Genomic DNA, 18117 nt, shown 5'->3' with positions numbered 1-18117 from the left:
AATTTGGGTACAGGGGTAGCTTGCCTCTCAGGTATGTACCTAGGCTACTTTCTATCCCGAAATATCAAAGACTATCACTTTAAGAATTCGTATACGAAAAAGTACTACTTAAAGGATAAACAAAACAAACAGAACAAGGCATTCCAAACCAGTGGTAAATTAAACTAGTTGACGATTCAAAACCAATTGTAAAAAAAAATATACTTCAATAAAAATATATTCTATGGTAACTAAAGATTTTTCAAGTAAATTTTACTATTACCTACTAAGAAAGGATTTACAGAAAGCTCACCTGAGTGAAACCTGGGAAGGTCAGCTAGTGGTTATTTTATTTAGGTAGGTAGGATGTGGCATTTGAAATGAAAAGAAAACAACATTCATTTAAATATTTACTTCAAAAATTTAAAATCACTACTAAAATCATTTTCAATATTATCTTTTTACCGAACAATAGATAGATTACAGTGTTTGGTTCATAAATATAACTATACACCACTAATTATGTTTTGTAAACATTCTCTTTATGCCCGCTCTACACTCGCGCGCGAATTGCGCCGCGAAACCTATGAACGACGGTAACTGCACTCATCAACACATTTGTTCGCGCGGTTTGTACAGGTTCCGAGCCGCGATTCGCGCGTTATTGAAAAGCGGGTATTAAAAATATTAAACACTATAAATGCGTAATAAGAGCGTGTTCACAATAACTCTACCTTGATGATCGAGCGTGTCCTTAAAAACATATTTGTCTTCCATTGAACACATAGATATTAAAAAACCAGCCAAGTGCGACTCGGACTCGCGCACGAATGGTTGGAATGGTTCCGTACTTACCATTATCTAAAAAACGGCAAAAAAAAATTATGTCCGTTGTATGGGAGCCCCTTAAATATTTTTTTTATTCTGTTTTTTTTAGTAAGTATTTGTTGTTATAGCGGCAACAAAAATACATCATCTGTGAAAATTTCAACTGTCTAACTATCACGGTTCATGAAATACAGGCTGGTGACAGACGGACAAACAGACGGACAGAAGACGGACGAACAGCGGAGTTTTAGTAATAGCGTCCCATTTTACACTTTGGGTACGGAACCCTAAAAAGTGTACAGTGTAACTATTTTTAAATAAAATCTTTCAATCTAACTAAATTCGTTAGTCAGAATACGCTATGACTAGAAACGTGTTATTTTAATTGTCTATAAAAAAATATAATAAAAGTAAATTAATAATTATAAATTATGCTTCTAATTAGGCACCTACTTAACATAGTCAGATAGTATTTAGCAAATATTTCGTAATACAACAATGTTACGTTACAAAACCAACTTAATCTAGCCTAAAAATATTATCTGTCAACATCTGTTATCTTTTGAATAAAACAATTTGCTTAATGAGCTACTCAAACGTTCTTGTCTTGTGTACATTGCATTGGCTACGCTCTGTACTTTTTATCTTCTGATACTTGAAGACTAGACGTAAGGTAAGTCTAAAGTCTTATTTAACTTTAACTTACGAACAACAAAGTACTTAATCTTACTTGCTTTAAAACACGTGATTGCTAAGCGTGACATTAAACTTAAAACTCAAAGAAAACGTATACAATGACTAGAGTGAAAAAATAGACTTTAAAATGAAAAAGTCAGTCTAATTAGGAAAACAGCGTCTCTCGACAACCGTCGCGCAATCAATCCTAGACATCTCTCTAAATATCCTCGACAAATTCACTAACATGTTAACATCGTTGTTCCTACATATCCAAAGATTTAAAATATTCTCCGTAGGAGAGCAAGTATTAGAGAAATAATAGTAAAAAGACGAAAGTTTCAACTTCTCAGCAAATAACCTCCAATCGTTGCCCTTAGAAGTCTGGCTATCAAGCAATTTGCAAAGAATAACACGATCGGATTTTGTCAAAACGTTCGATCTATAATAATAGTTATTGTCCACGGTAAAACTACTCCTCCGAATACCATTGTTTCTATACACGAAATCGTATCGCCCCTCTTTTTTTGATAACGACGAATAATTGAATGGATTCTCGAGGATATTAATACTGTAACCCATTTCCACGCCCGAATAGCTGAAGCGTTTATTACAATTGAAATTCGAATTAATATCGTTTGTTTTTAAATTGAAATTGACTGAATTGGATTGTTTCTGCTTCTGATAGACCGTGATGTTTAATTCTAGGCAATTTATTGCGTCTATCTGTTGTAGGATGAAGATGCACTGCAAGGATCTGACGTTCATATTCCACAAGTGGTTGAACGACAGCTCTTGATATTTCCCTCCAGATTGAATCTTCCATCCGACACCCACGTCTCTAACATTGACGCACAAATCGGAGCAATTCTCTTGAAAGTAAATTGTTTTCGGATCGCAGAGGAGGAAACCTCCCGTTCGCCTTTCGCTTTCAAAACATTCGTAAAAGGCGTAGGGCGTATCATTAAACGCATGTAAATGAAGACTATAATATCCATCGATTCGTTTACTTAAAAATAGCGCTAGTTTCAACAGTTTGGCATCCAACGAATTAAAGCTCCTACCAATAAGAACATAGTCACTTAAAAAATTCACAAACAAGGTACACTTTTGCATGATCGACTTGCGCAAACAGAGGAGTTCCGGGCGTTTCTTGACCAAGGGTCAGAACTTTCCTCCATTCCCTTGAGTTGATTTCTTCGGGTTTTTGTAAAATGGAGAGCACCCAGCTAGAGTTCTTCAGCGCTGCACAATGTGGGAATGTTAGAACTACTGCTTTACAAAAATGGAAGTTCTTCGGTCCACATCTAATTACAGGACTTAGCTGTGTTTCACCTAATATAAAAAAAAACATAATTCAATCACCGTTTAATACTAAGTTAAGAGAATTAGGTATCTAACTTTTTTAAATATATTTTAAATATTTAAAACTTTTTATACTGTTCCTTAGCTCTGTATTGAGTAGGTATTCAAATATTATTAACCTCAAAATAAACCAGATACATATTTCGAAACTAACTCTATTTTAGGTCAAGTTACAATCTAGGTCGTGTTTTCTATTAAGGTTATACTGAGGTGGTCTAATTCTAGCAATACTGTCTGGGTCAACTTAAATACGAAATACGAACTGAAATTTAGAATTCGCTAGATAATACGTAATTCAAAATAAACTTTATTTCAAAACTGAAAATTTTGATGGTCTTTATCTATAAAAGACGTACTTAAAATACTGTAAAATGGAGAGACTGATATACTCTATCAACGTACAAATCAATGAATTTATAAACTTACTACCACTTACTGCAACACAGACTTTACTCAAAAAAAGAATTTCAAAAATTCCATTCAGCTAGTTTTATTATAAAAAATATGCCACCAGTGAAGCTGAAAAAGCATGGTTCGTAATGTGAAAAGTAAAACGGTTAAAACGATATGCCGAGTTCATGATTTCCTTCAACCTTCTTGCACCTCAATCAAGTGCAAGTGCACATAAATCTGTGGCATTAGCTGTAAGAGTAGAAAAATAATATTCTCATGCAAATATTTACCTTCTTGTAAATTCGGCTTATTCCATTCTTCGTCTGTGATCTCAACCGAGAAGAGTTCTTCATTCTTTTCGACAACTCCATCAGGTACAAACAGTCTAACCCCACATTTGTCTAAATTTAGCCAATCGCCGTCACTATTTACGATTTTAGAGGTAGCAGTCTCTAAATATTGGGAGTTGAGGAATTTCGAGTCTACTGAAGCGTTGTTTTTAAGCGATGGTGACATTTCTACACTTTCATTCCCGTATGACGAACCCGCTGCAATTGAACATCTAAATTGTGTTAGTAGGAAGTTTTAAACGTCTGAATCAGTGGTAAGTTAAGCAGGTGTAAGAAAGGAGACTCAGCAGCGAATTCACGTGAAGGTTTAATGTGTCATTAAAATCAGACCTTCTCAAATTAATTTTCTATAAAATTGAAGAATTTCGAAAATTGTGTCAAAGTGTTCCTCGAAAATTTATGCATTTGGTCAAATTGAAGTCTTATTAAAAATTTGCAAACATATTTAAACTGAAACAAAAGCCTCAAAGATAAGGTATTTTTACTAAGCTGCAAAAAAAAACTATAATTTCAGTAGACATTAAACACTTTAATTTGAAAAACCATCAATTTATTAGAGATCTTTTTGAAGAATAATTAATATTGCGATTAACTTTAATGTAGAAAGCTGAAGACAAGAAACTAACGAAAGTGGCAAGCGGTGTTTTGAAATTCGCTATTGAGTCCCCTTATAAATTAGTGACACATGGTGCATGACGAGTGAACTCACAGCTCAAAAAGCAGCTGGAGTCAGAGCGGTCTGACTCCTTGTCCTTGCAAGCGAAACTCTCCGCGCCAAGAGCTCTTACCTCTCTTTCGTGATCTATTGGGGAGATGTAGCTGAAATACAAATTACCAATCAGTTTGATGTTGTTGATGGAAATTTAGGAAGAACTAGTGTGAAAAAGGAAGTAAAGGAAACAAAACTGGTGAACAATTACATAACATGGATGAATCGCATAGATCCCAAAATAACCGTACTAAATAGAAAATATATACAAACAAAAAGCAAAGAATTTACTTTAGAGAATTAACATGATACAAAAATATAAATCTATAACATGAAGCTCTACCTCTACCTGTAAAATTGAAAATTTTAGACCTACTACACCATTACACAATGTAGTAGATTAAGGGCCTGTTTCACAGCTTCCAGATAAGCATCACGATATGACAGTTTTTGTTTTGGGAATCTGTCAAAATAACAAATTTAATCCGTTAAGTTTATCTGGAGATCGTGAAAAAGGCCCTAAATTAATCTATAAATAGATGAATGAATAACCTAAAAGGTGACAATATGTATGAATAAACAAATGAAGGTGCCGAAGGTGCTCTAATCAAGCTTCTTTGAATAAATGCAAAGATGAATTATGTAAGTAAGTAAATTGTGAAAATAGGAAAAATACAATAAATTGTAAATCACAGACGTGGTAGTTAAGTGTAATTAGCTATTACAATCTGTATCATTTATCACAAGTCGTGGTGACAAAACATTATAATTATGGTTAGCGAATTCGTACAAATTTGATACATTTTAAAAGCGATTGCGGGAGTTATTTGCATAATTATCTGTAATTTCAACAAAGCTGGACAATATCGAATTGATAAAATACCGTCGGCTTCCGATATCTGCATCCAACTCTATTTATATGTTAAATATTTTTGAAACTCTGCATTTTAATTAGTGTAATGGCTTTAACGGTGCAAATTTAGATTACAGTATTATAATTTGATCGTGGTATGATACCACTGGTGTCATAGGTATAACATTAAATGTTTTATATATTATCAAAGTACAAACTTGTTTATAATAATACGTGTAAATAGGAAAGGTAAAATTAGTAAGCGACATAAAATCCAGACACGAAGATTTACTTGCATCAAATGACACGTCTTTTAAAATATGAGATTGGCACAGTAGTCAGGTAGGGCTTTGAAGATAATATTATGAACATAGTTAACATAAATCGAATTCAAAAAACAATTTAAAAAACCTGCAATGAACACAACTTTAAGTTTAACAGATTTTACATTCCAATTGCTGATTACGACGTTTTTAAACTATTTTAGATTACGCTCTAATTTTAAAATGATACCAAAGAAAGCACGTTTTTATACTTATCAAGTTTGAATAAAACAAATTAATTTTATAAAAAGGGCTGAATTGAGAACCACCTCCTTTTTTGAAGTCGGTTAAAAAATCTAAAACAACCAATTTGAAGCCATTATGGGAACTTAATATCTAATTTCTTACCTATTAGCCAATTGCGGCACTTCATACAGATGTTCTTGGCGAGCATTATTAGATGCACTAGTTTGTCTGTGTGTCCGTCTCGAGTCTACAGTATGAAACTCTTCGTGTATTGTCAAATCCGGTTGATTTGTTAGCGTCCTTTTTATAACATTTCCAAAATAATTTGTACCTGTATATAAATAATATGTGTTGGTACAGTTTTTATCCTCAGAAGCGAGAAGCTCAAGCGAGCAGCAAAATTCGGCTGCATCAGGCCCACAAAAAATATCTGATGACGTCAGCAGAGGACAGTGCTACCTGAACTCACTCATGCATTGACCTCATCACGCTGACCTCTGCTTGCGAATTTTACAACGGGCTTGATGCCGCAGTAAATTATATTATACCTACTAGCGAGCCACCCCAGCTTCGCACGGGTAGCTTATTACAATTTTCGTAGGATCTCTAATTTTTTGAAATTAAAAACCTATGTTACTCAGGAATAATGTAGCTTTTTACTGGTGAAAGAATTATCAAAATCAGTTCTGTGGTTCCAGAGATTACCCCTTAGAAACAAACTTACAAACTTTACCGCTTTATAATATCAGTAAGTATAGATTAATATGCCAAGTTTTATTCACCTGGTGGTGGTTTAGCGTATGGAGAGTTTTCAGCCATTCTTATCTTCATATATTTTATCCCCAATATAACAACAACAATAAATATTAGAAAAGCGATCGAAAGTGCTATCAAAAGCGGCCAATAGGATGATCCTGAAAAAGTATTTTAAAGTTAAAAAAAAACTTTCATATATGTAGTATAAAAAAGTTCAATCATAAATATTAAGAGTAATTGTTGATAAGACAAACAAAAGAGAATAGGCAAAAAAAATTAAAACGCTCAAAAAAAAAAAAAAAAATTATAGGAATTTATCTTCTAACTGCTGACTGACTGACTGATCTATCAACGCACTCAAACTAATGGACGGATCTGGCTGAAATTTGGTAGGCAGATAGCTATTATAACGTAGACATTCGTTAAGACATGATTTCTGAAAATTCAACCCCTAAGGGGGTAAATAGGAGGTTAAAATTTATGAACTCCACGCGTACGATGTTACGGATATATGTAAGCTAGTCTAATATTTTTTTTTTACTATAATATTATAGCATGCGGCAGAAAGTAATGCCTTTAGAATGACATTTCGGCTTTGTAGAGCGTTGTCTCTGTCACTCATACCTATATGATTTTTTGTCGGTTTCAACGACAACTTCTAATTCTAAAGGTCGATGTACATTACTTTCGGCCGCGTACTGTAGCTGCATCTGATATTAATACTCACCATCATGCATGATATCAGATTTAGATGTCCTAACACACAAAGGGCATTGCGCAACCTGGTAGTCTTTCCCCAGACAGGCGGTGCTGGTTATGCATCGCCTTCTTCGTGTGTGGAGACAGTCGGAGTCGCATCGTGACCATTCCGACCATTGTGACCAACGCCCTATGAAAAAACATTATTTTTTAACAAAAGACTTCGGCTAAACTACGAACAAATACCTCAACCGAAAGGATTTTATTTGATAAATTTACTGCTTATGAAAAAAAACATTTATTTTTTACCAACTTCAGCTGTCCCGATTTTTTTCTTTCGATATAATGAAATGATCCTTACATGAAATTGAGTCGATCGGTATTTAAAAAAATTTAGTCAATTTCATTGATTTTAATGGACAACTCCCACTTGACTAAGAAATTGACTATGCCAAAATTGTTTTCACATAAAAAGACTAAAGGTTCCTCAGACAGTTTCCCTGTATCTCTTATAGTTTTGGATTTCCCCATACTGTCCCAGTAAAAAAAAATTCATCTGCTTCTGTTTGATATCAATTTTGTAATTAAATTGTGTAAATTTTTCCAAAGATCTATGTTCTCTGAATTTTCAGGATGGTACTTATTAATAATAACATATTTTTATGTACTTATTTACTTCTGGCTGAACAGATTATAAAAAACGAATCAGCCCCCCAATTGTGTAAGAAAATCGTATTAATCGTTATCGTAATCGTCAACAAATTCTGCCCTTTGATTGGCTGTGAAAAAATGTAAACTGTGAATCAACCAATCAAAGGGCAGAATTTTTTGACGAGTACGATAACGATGAATACATTTTTCTTACACAATCGGGGGGCCGATGTTTTAATTTCCGATGATCAAATCAATCGCTTTGTCCAAGTTTTTGATACATTTAGTCGTGGATAATTTTTACTTATAATAGTACTACGCCAACTTCACTGAAGTGGGGAAGCTGGTCGTAATAAAATAAATTGAGCAAAAGGCAACTTGCCAGTAAAATGGAAGTTTAAAGACAAGTTATCGATGTCAAGTTCTGGAAACTTTCACGTACGTTCAAGTCAAAGAGGACCTAAAGCTAGGTCTCATAATTCATACCCAGTATTATATCGGACGACTCGTCGGCCAACTCGTCCAAGCTATCCATGTACAAATCTGAAATAGAGTCAAAATATTAATTCCAGTATAATAGAAACATGAATAAATAAAAGCTTATATTATAGAAACACTAATAAAATTCGTAATACTTGACAAAATGAACTAAAATTTTAAATTTAATTACTTGGATCTAACAGAACAAGTTTAGTTAAAAATATAATAGGAAGAAGTTCTTACCTAAATTAACTAAAACACTGTGGTTAGTTTAGTTAAATAAAAATGACATAGCGAATACTGACCAGTAAAAGGTTCCTTGAATACAAAACTTGCTAGCATTAAATATTTTACAAGGAATAGCAATAGCCTGGTGTAAAGTGGAGATCTCCAAATGAGCATGAATAATAAATAAAGGTAGGAAAAGGTTGTGGCATTGAACATTACATGCGGGAACACGCTTTTCTCTTGCGTTCTTCAATATTATGCAGAGTTCGAAACTTTGAACTAATTATTTTTCTTTTTTAAGGGGTGCTCAGACAGTATAAATTTAATTTATATTTACCACATTCCGTCTACAAGAAACAGTTGTACAAAATTAATGTAATTTTAAATAGTCAATTACGTAGGCCAAAACTTAATTCTAATTTCTAAGTAGGTATTGGACAATATGGGTGGCCTGCTTATCATCATAATAGCAATAAAAAGGCTGCCAGCTTTTATTAACAAAATCCATACTAATATTACAAATGCGAAAGTGTGTCTGTCTGACTGTCTGTCTGCTAGCTTTTCACGGCTCAACCGTTCAACCGATTTTGACGAAATTTGGTACAGAGATAGTTTGTATCCCGGGGAAAGTCATAGGCTTCTTTTTATCCCGGAAAATAGTAGAGTTCCCACGGGATTTTCAAAAACCTAAATCCACGCGGACGAAGTCGCGGGCATCATCTAGTAAAAAATTAAGCATTTTGATTAAAAAATGGTTACAGATTCAATGATAACAATAATTTATATGCAAACAACAGCCAAGCCGAACGACGTGGTTACTCATACTACCCATAAGATAGACTTCAATGTCTTTTTGTCCTTCCGTACCTTATCCCACGCTACGTGGGGTCGGCACAACATGTCTGTTTCTTCCACTCACTTCTGTCATCCGTCAACGCATTATCCACTCCTTTTACACGCATATCCTCTTTCACGCAATCTATCCCCCTTTTCTTTGGTCATCCTCCCGTCGTTTTTCCTTCCACATGCATATTTAACATTCTTCTAGAGACATGGCTTTCTTCCCTATAGACTTCAATGCAAATTACCTAAAAGGGACTTAATTTTTCCGAAACTTACTCCGTGACATGACATGGAGCATTAATGTTCGGTTGGCGGAACTCAGAGTCATTCAATTAAAAGGCATGAAATTGGATAACAATTTGCTGAGACGTTGACATTTAGAATTCAACCACTGAGAGGATTTGAACCATCACCATCAGCCACCCTACTTACCCAAATCACAATCAATGCAGTCCTGAGTCCTTTGTACACTAGGCCCTATACACGGCTGGCCTCCATTCAACGGTCGTGGCGCCGTACATGTCCTTATGCGTCTTCTACCGCGACCTTCGTGATGCTCTCGTACTTGTCCCGAGCAGAAACAATCAGCCCAGGTCGACCAAGCGGTCCAGCCTCCATTGACTGCGAAAGACCAATTTTATACAATCTTCTTGCATGGATTTTATTCTTCACCCTTCTATTACCTTGCCCCCCCCCCCCGGACAGGTCGGTGATCCGGTAGTAGTTACAGGTAAGGAATTTCGCAGGTTGCGAATTTTTGAGAGGTAAATATTTTTTCAACACCCTTGATAACTATGTGGTGTTCTCTTTTGAGTTATTATATTTACATAATATATTATACTTATATTATTATAACTTGTTATGAGATAAAGGCACAACGGGTAGGTTGGTACACTGTAAATTCAACTATTCCAAGCTTTTGTAGTTCTCTACAATACGAATAAAGAATTCACGTGGCGAAAGCGGCAAAGGGGTCGGAATTGAAATGCAATATTAAATTTCGCTCTCTCTTTGCGCCGTATTCCTCACCGCTGAGGGTCGTGACCGTCAAGGAATAATATGTATTTAGATATTTTTGTAGCTCACCGAAAACCGTGAGGAGCGCCGGCTCAGACATCCTCTTTCCGGCTAGATTCTCCGCGACGCAGGTGTAGTTCGCCATATCCTGTGAATGACTAATGATTTAGTCTCTACATCTAGACGGTTCTCTACTAGGTTTACCAATATAATGTCTGTCCGCGTCTCCGTTACGTTGATATAAAGATGAAAGCGTTATACCTACAGAATACATAATATTCCGTTGTCATCATATTGGATCTCATCATTGGTTTTTCTGGGAATGATTGGTGTTAAATGCAAGCATAAAGGATGATTTAAAAATCCATACATCTATCCATCCATAGTAATATTATTTTATTACTAGATGATACCCGCGACTTCGTCCGCGTGGATTTAGGTTTTTGAAAATCCTGTGGGAACTCTTCAATTTTCCGGGATAAAAAGTAGCCTATGTCCTTCCCCGGGATGCAAACTATCTCTGTAGGTACCAAATTTCGTTAAAATCGGTTGAACGGTTGAGCCGTGAAAAGCTAGCAGACAGACAGATATACAGACAGACACACTTTAGCATTTATAATATTAGTATGGAAGTATGGATTAATGGGTCAGTATGTCTATCCGTCTAAACGTCTGTGGTCTGTTACCATTTCACTGCCCGTCCATTATACCGATTTTGACGAAGGGACAGAGATAGCTTGCGTCTGGAGAATAACATTAGGACACTTTATCTCAGGAAATCAAAGAACTTCCTGCATCATCATTATAATGAAAACTAACTTCACCCGGCAGGCATCAGCTAGTTATAGTTTTTGCATTTCACGACGACGAGTGGCTCATGAAGACGCTTGCTCACGACTGATTTGTCCGACATGCACGCACACTGACGCAATGCCCATGTAAACGACCTAACCACAAGTAAAGTTCACTCGCCTTCGTGAATTGCAAGAACTGTACTTAAAAAACAAACATATTTATAACACTTACGAGCAAGGAAGCCTGCTTGATAACAAGATCGCCCTCCTTAGAAACTTGCACATTATCGTCGACTACAACAGGAGCCCCGTTCTTCAGCCAATACAGTTGTGCGAAGGGGGCAGCTTGGGGTGCTTCACATCGGAACGTCACTGGCGAATATTGCTTTACTAACTGCGATTGGGGAGCTACTGAGAAATGTTTCTTGATATCTAGAAGGGTATGGGGTTCGTTAGACGCTGGTGCATCAGTCAATTGGGTATTTGACTCCAATTTTTTTATTACTTTATTATAAACTAGAATAAAAATAATGACGTAAACTGAAAAAACTAATTAAATCGATCAAATAACAAAAAAGTTATAAGCATTTAAATATTTCTGATTAGACAGAGATAGCGATACAGCAGTTTGACGTCACACCTACTAATGCCATAGTACCTAGCTTCGTGCGGTTTCATACAAATTTTCGTTTTGCGCGAAAGGGATAGAAGACCCTCCCACTCCAAAATTAAAATTCCTGTAACTTTGTAAATCTTTGTTGGATTTTAATTTTTTTTTTCAGTGTACGTCATTATTTTTATCCTAGTTTATAAATAAAGTAATAATATTTATCAAATTCAAAAGTAGCAAATGCCCAATTCCGTTTTAATCATAATATTTACAGAAATAAAGATACAGCAGAGAATTATCCAGATATTTGTTAGGTACACAACAGTTTTTGCCTTAGACAGTATAGAGACTTAGTTTTCCTTAGTTTACTAAAAGCTAAAACAAGTAGCTTTGCGCTGAAATGCGAGAGGCGCAGTATATCCCATCTTATTACCTGCGAAGTGGCAATAAAATCATCTCCAGAAGGTCTAAAGCGCCGGCAAATCGCGTTGCTTACGCGTTTCTTCGAAAAGAAATTAAAAAGAAAGTAAAGACTATAGATACTCTAGTTTTCCTTAAATTACTTAGAAGCTAACAAGTAGCTTTGCGCTGAAATGCGAGAGGCGCAGTATATACGATCTAGTTACTGCGAAATGACAGTAAAATCTATGATACGAGTTTAAAACTAAAGTCAGAAAAGCAGGTTAAATTTATCTAATTTTATAAGTTATTAAAATGTTCCCTCATATAAAGCTTGCACGTGGATACAGATCACGACGCGTAGAGGCTTATCGAGAGTTTTATTTAATCTTTATAATAACCTAACTGCAATATTAATAAACTAACTTCAATAAGCTAACACGAGCGAAAAACCTATCTCCAGAAGGTCTAAAGCGCAGGGAAAATCGCGTTGCTTACGTGTTTCTCCGAAAGAAATTAAAACGTATTAAAGTTATCCGTCAGTCACAGCAGGGACTGTAAAAAAACTGCCGCGAGATAATATGGTGACTAAAATAAATTGTGCGCTTTTTAATTCCATGTAAAAACTAAGTCAATTCTTTTACTGACTCGAGTTAAACGTCTTTTCCTTTAAAAAATAATACTTTACTTTCTTAAAGGATTAAACCGCGTACTTTTGCCTAATTGCATTACGTAGTACATACTTGAAAGCCAGCTTGCAAATTGCATTAAGGATGTATCTAGTTACTTGACTTACAAGCGAGCTCAACGGTAGCTGGTTGGCTCCTTATTTGTCCTCTACTCGTCCAGGCGAAACAGGAACATTGATATTTCTCAGTGCCAAAATACTCCTCCACTTCCTCTCGCGTAACTTTGTATTCACCTTCAATAATTCTTACACCGGTTTGCGGATCAACAAATTCGAAGTTTAACGCTTGAGTTTTTATTCCATTGCATTTAAAATAAACCTAAAATAATTGCAATAGAGTAGAATCAATTAAATTTAAAAAAAAATTATTGTATGTAAGCTAACATAGATAGGTAGGTATACTTAGAAACAACAGCTGACATCCAGTGCGATGTAAGCTTAAATACAGTACCCGAAAATAAATACTGCACATCGAATTTTAGAAAGAGATTTCGGCTTCGTATAGCGTCTCTGTCACTTATACCTATGTGACGTTTTGTCAGTCTCAACGACAGAGACACCGCTATATGAAACCATTATCTCTTTCTAAAGTTCGATGTGCAATATTTCCTGCCGAGTACTGTACTAAATTTTTTATCGGCAGACGAGCAATATTTAAAAAATATGCTTATTTTAAATCTAAATCTAGATAAACGATTAAGATTTTATGATTATTATTATGGTTTTCTGGTAGATTTTTATTGTTCTAATTTGTTTAAAAATTATCAGAAATTAATACGTTACAACCACTACAACATACAAAATATACCTAAGTGATAAATGAAAGAAGCTGAAGGAAGCTGTGGTAGCCTGCCTTCCAATCGGAGGTGGGGGTTCGATCCCGGGCACGCACCTCTAACTTTTCGGAGTTATGTGCATTTTAAGTAATTAAAATATCACTTGCTTTAACGGTGAAGGAAAACATCGTGAAGAAATCTGCATGCCTGAGAGTTCTACATAATGTTCTCAAAGGTGTGTGAAGTCTGCAAATCCGCACTTGGCCAGCGTGGTAGACTATTGCCAAAACCCTTCGCACTCTGAGAGGAGACCCGTGCGCTGGTAGTGAGCCGGCGCGGCGTTGGGTTGATCATGATGATGATGATGATAAATGAAAAATATAACTTACTTCAAGTGCATTAGCCGCACGGCATTTAAGATTGGCTGGTTATTTTTCACAACATAAGTATTTTCAGGTTCCAATAGAAAAACAGGTAAATTATCTTTAGTAGTGGGTAGTGGTATTTTATCAGTCTATTGGTAGTACATTTTGTGTATTACTCCTAGATGTAGCTACTTCAGTGCATCTTATATATTAGCTTCTTGTTTTCGTAATCATAATCTAAATACGAATGGTCTTCTTCATTACATCTCTTCCTCCTCCTCCTCCTCCTCACTCGTTGCTTGGGAAATACAGGTGGTAGGAATACTCTTTGGCTTCATTGTTAACATTCATAAGAAAGTCCTAGTGGTCTTTTGCTATCATCTTTGTAGTCTGTTTCGACTAAAACTATCATCTGCTCGATGTTGAGTACCTAAAATATACACCAGCTTTTGAAGTAAGCTTATAGTATTAAATTGATACTAATCTTAAGACTTGACCACTTCAATGGCGCATTGGTTGGCGTTATAGTCTCAAGAGTTGGCTTCTCTCTTTAGATTCGCGCAGGGGCATTTTGAAAACTATGATTTCTAAATTATGTCTGGTATGATCTGATGGGAGGCTTCGGTTGTGATTTGTTACTACGCCAATCTATTCGACGTTCTGGTACGATCCGCGTAGAAACCGATTGAGATAAGTTAACCCGCTTCCATCTTAGACTCATATTACTAATGGATAGGAGCGCAGATAAGGTCTAACTTGTCATCACAAAAAAAAAACTGGTATTCAATTCCTCGAAAACTACTAAGTGATTTTACGAAATACCTACTTGTACTTTTTTCTTTAAAAATTAAAATATAAGGGGAATCTAGGAAAAAAAAATTGTAAGTGCTAAAAATTTTGATAGGTAGGTACGAGTTACGAAGTGCCTTACTGCCTTAACCAGAACGATGGTATTCACATTTGAAACGCATAGCATGTAGTATGCTCGTATGTTATTCAATATGTAGATTAAAACGCTAGTTTTTTAAGGCTTTTCGAAAATTAACTGTTCCTAACTAGGAAACAATTTTCAATTGTACTGTTTTCCTTTTTACCTAATATTATACTACATATTCCTATTCCTTACAGTGAGTATTTCGATAACAAAATGGATTTCAACAGTTCCGTATAAATAAAAAAAAAATAGAACTTACTTTTTACACCGTCCTCTCCTGTACATAAAATACCAAATGTATTTGAAAAATCAGGAAACAACTCCAATAATGCACATCCATTTATACACTGGTACGAGCTCAAACAAATTAATAAACCAAGAACTTTGGCATTATTGCCATTATGTTCCATAACTGATTTTTATTTTGTTTACATTATATTTTATTCGTATCTTCCATTTACTTTTCGATTTCTCTTCTCGTTTATAACTACCACACATACATTTTATTTTCATTTATAATGTCACAGATTAAATTAAAATTAGATTTTAAAATGACGACGTAAAAGTTTTTCACAAACTCATTTGCATTTATATAGATGTTCACACCACCAGGGTTGCAGTCCAACTGGGGATAGGGGTTGAAGGGTGAACGAAAACAAAACGGGAAAGTTTGCCACGCATGCGTCTAAGTTACTCCATCCACAAACAAAGTTTGAGATCTAATGAATGTTGATGATCGGTATTTAAGAGCTTGCTATCATCAATTATTAGAAGCTATGGATGTGGTAAGTTTGAAAGTTTGTCAATCTATGATATCGCCCCCAGTGGTTTTTTGCAGCGATACCGAGCCGATGCAAAAAGGTAACAGTAGGCGATGTCGTCGCTGGCCCGTGTACCTTTGCCGACGATTCTGTATCGCTATTCGCTAGGTACTATTGCGATTCAGAATCGCGTTCAAGTTACGCACGGCTGTATCGCTACAAAAAGTCGCCGTGGGTGATGTCCCTAAAAGTAATATTTTCATATATCATATTTGGCATATGTATGGAAAGAAAGAATTCACTCAAATAGGTTGTTGACAATGTTACGCATCCTGAATTTCTGTTTGCCCGGGTAAATAAAATCCTAAAAATTTCAGCTTTCTAGCGTCATTCAAACGAGCTATGACTGCTCGAAAATACGACGAAACGCTTCGAGAAAAGGTACGTAGTGCCCCGTCCTTTAGTTTGGCTCGTCTTGGCGGGGGCACTGCCTTGCCCACTGATTCAGGTATTCAGGCAGTTTTTCGAGGTGAATTGGTTTACATGTAATAAGAAGATACTTATGTCTCAAAATAGCGCAACGCGTGGGTGTAGATTCACATACGACCTTTCAGATTTCAGTCCACACTCCACCCACTGACCGTCGAGTAATTGAGGCTTTTCATTGAATTTTGAAAAAGGTAGTCTTGTTTACTCTAAGGTCCATTAGAGGATAGTTTTTGCTGCCAACCTTGCCTACCATCATGATGCATTGCATTGATGTAAATGGACTTCTAAGAACTCATCTAAAATGAAACTAAGATTTTTTTTAATTTATAGACTAGCTTATGCTAGTGACTTCTTCCGCGTGGATTGGGGTATGATTTTCAAAAATCCTTTCTTAGCGGATGTCTACGTCATAATAGCTATCTGCACGCCAAACTTCTGCATGATCCGTCAGTCACCTTTTCTTTTTATATATTTAGAAGATTAGCGATTGGCTGCAAGCAGACCTGCTGGCAAGTGACGATGCCGCCTAAGATGCAGCGCGCTAGCCTATGGTAAAAGTGGTCATATCCTACGGGGAATCCTACGGGGGAGAATTTAGAGAAAATAAACAATAATATGATTTACCATTATTGCATAATAATATTTTGTGATTAATTTTTAAGACGCTTGATTACTTAATGGTGGATATAACAATGTTCCAGAAAAGAGCTGTTCTTTTTTCACTAAAATGAAGAACAGAAAAGGATGATCAGCGTTGAACCTCACGGTTTTTGGTAAGACAACTTCGACATAGAAATTGCTGAAAAGAAAAAATAACTATATTATTATTTCAGGTATATTTTCGTTGTTTTTGTATTTCATTTTCCACAAATAAATGCGAAAGTGTTTTGTTTGTTGGTTTCTTGATTTGTCCTTTAATCACGTCGCACGGGAGCAACGGATCGACTTGATTTTTTGGTTGCGTGTAGTTTGAAGATCTGAATTCTGACGACATATGCAACTTTTATCACGGAACATCAATAAATTCCCACGAGATTTTTTGAAACTTATTTTTTAAAACGGACGAGCCGTGAACAGTCAGGATATTGCATTAATTTAGCACACTTACTGCCAGTGCTGTACGAGTCATAATAATATGGTAGGTACCCGAATCAGTAATACCAGATTTCTAATTTCCCGTATTAGGTCCTGACTTTCAAGTTTCAAGGTCCTTAAAGACATGGAAATTGAAAACTTATTCACTTTAACAAAAAATAGTTTTGTGTTTAATATGAAAATCACAACGAGTTTTTTTTGATAGGGAATAATGGTACGCGATAGGTCGAGATGGCAATCGGGGTGGGGACACCCCGCACACCCGCACAGTCCTCTCGATAGCGCGGGTGACGTGCGAGTGCGTTCCCCTCCTCATACACCAATTACCATAATATATCGATATCACGTACTATATACCTATGTTTTTTTTTCTTTACGGCAACTGTAAATCGTCTACTCTAGGACTTACATGAAGAAGCACCAGCTTCTGAACCAAATTGGTGAACATCTATAAAAGCTTTCTGTTTCGCCGATGTGACGTATACGCTTCCATCTCTCGTAATTTTCGTTAAACCAGAATCCTTAGTATCGAAAATTTTTTTACACCTGCCTGAATTGAAAACACAAATGATTGAAGATCATTAAAATAAGTAGGTACCTATAATATCAGAACATAGAGTTCACATCGCAAGCTTCAAACTATAGGGGCGTATTTAAACAAAAATATCATAATGGTGCCTAAACTACTTGTTAAGAAATAGTCAAATACTTTTGACGTACGATTGTTACATCAACGAAGCTCAGAGTAGTTTGTATCTCCTAGTGATTGACTAAGAGCCCGGGAGGGCCAGACCTTCCTTATTTTATAAAAGCTAAAAGTTTCTATGCGCATGGTCTGATAGTCCCCAACATAGGTAAGTATAAGAACGAT

At 35.7% G+C, this 18117-nt stretch overlaps 1 pseudogene; it reads right to left on the bottom strand.

Annotated features, from left to right (window-relative positions):
• Positions 1-375: 375 nt before the first annotated feature.
• The window catches only part of LOC117982066 (netrin receptor UNC5B-like), a 19759-nt pseudogene continuing 2017 nt past the window's right edge, over positions 376-18117 (bottom strand).

The sequence above is a fragment of the Maniola hyperantus genome, chromosome 5 (assembly GCF_902806685.2).
Source record: "Maniola hyperantus chromosome 5, iAphHyp1.2, whole genome shotgun sequence".
In the NCBI taxonomy this organism is placed as follows: Eukaryota; Metazoa; Arthropoda; class Insecta; order Lepidoptera; family Nymphalidae; genus Maniola; species Maniola hyperantus.
The sequence above is the reverse complement of the archived record's forward strand: the minus strand, read 5'-3'. Positions and strand labels throughout refer to the sequence as shown.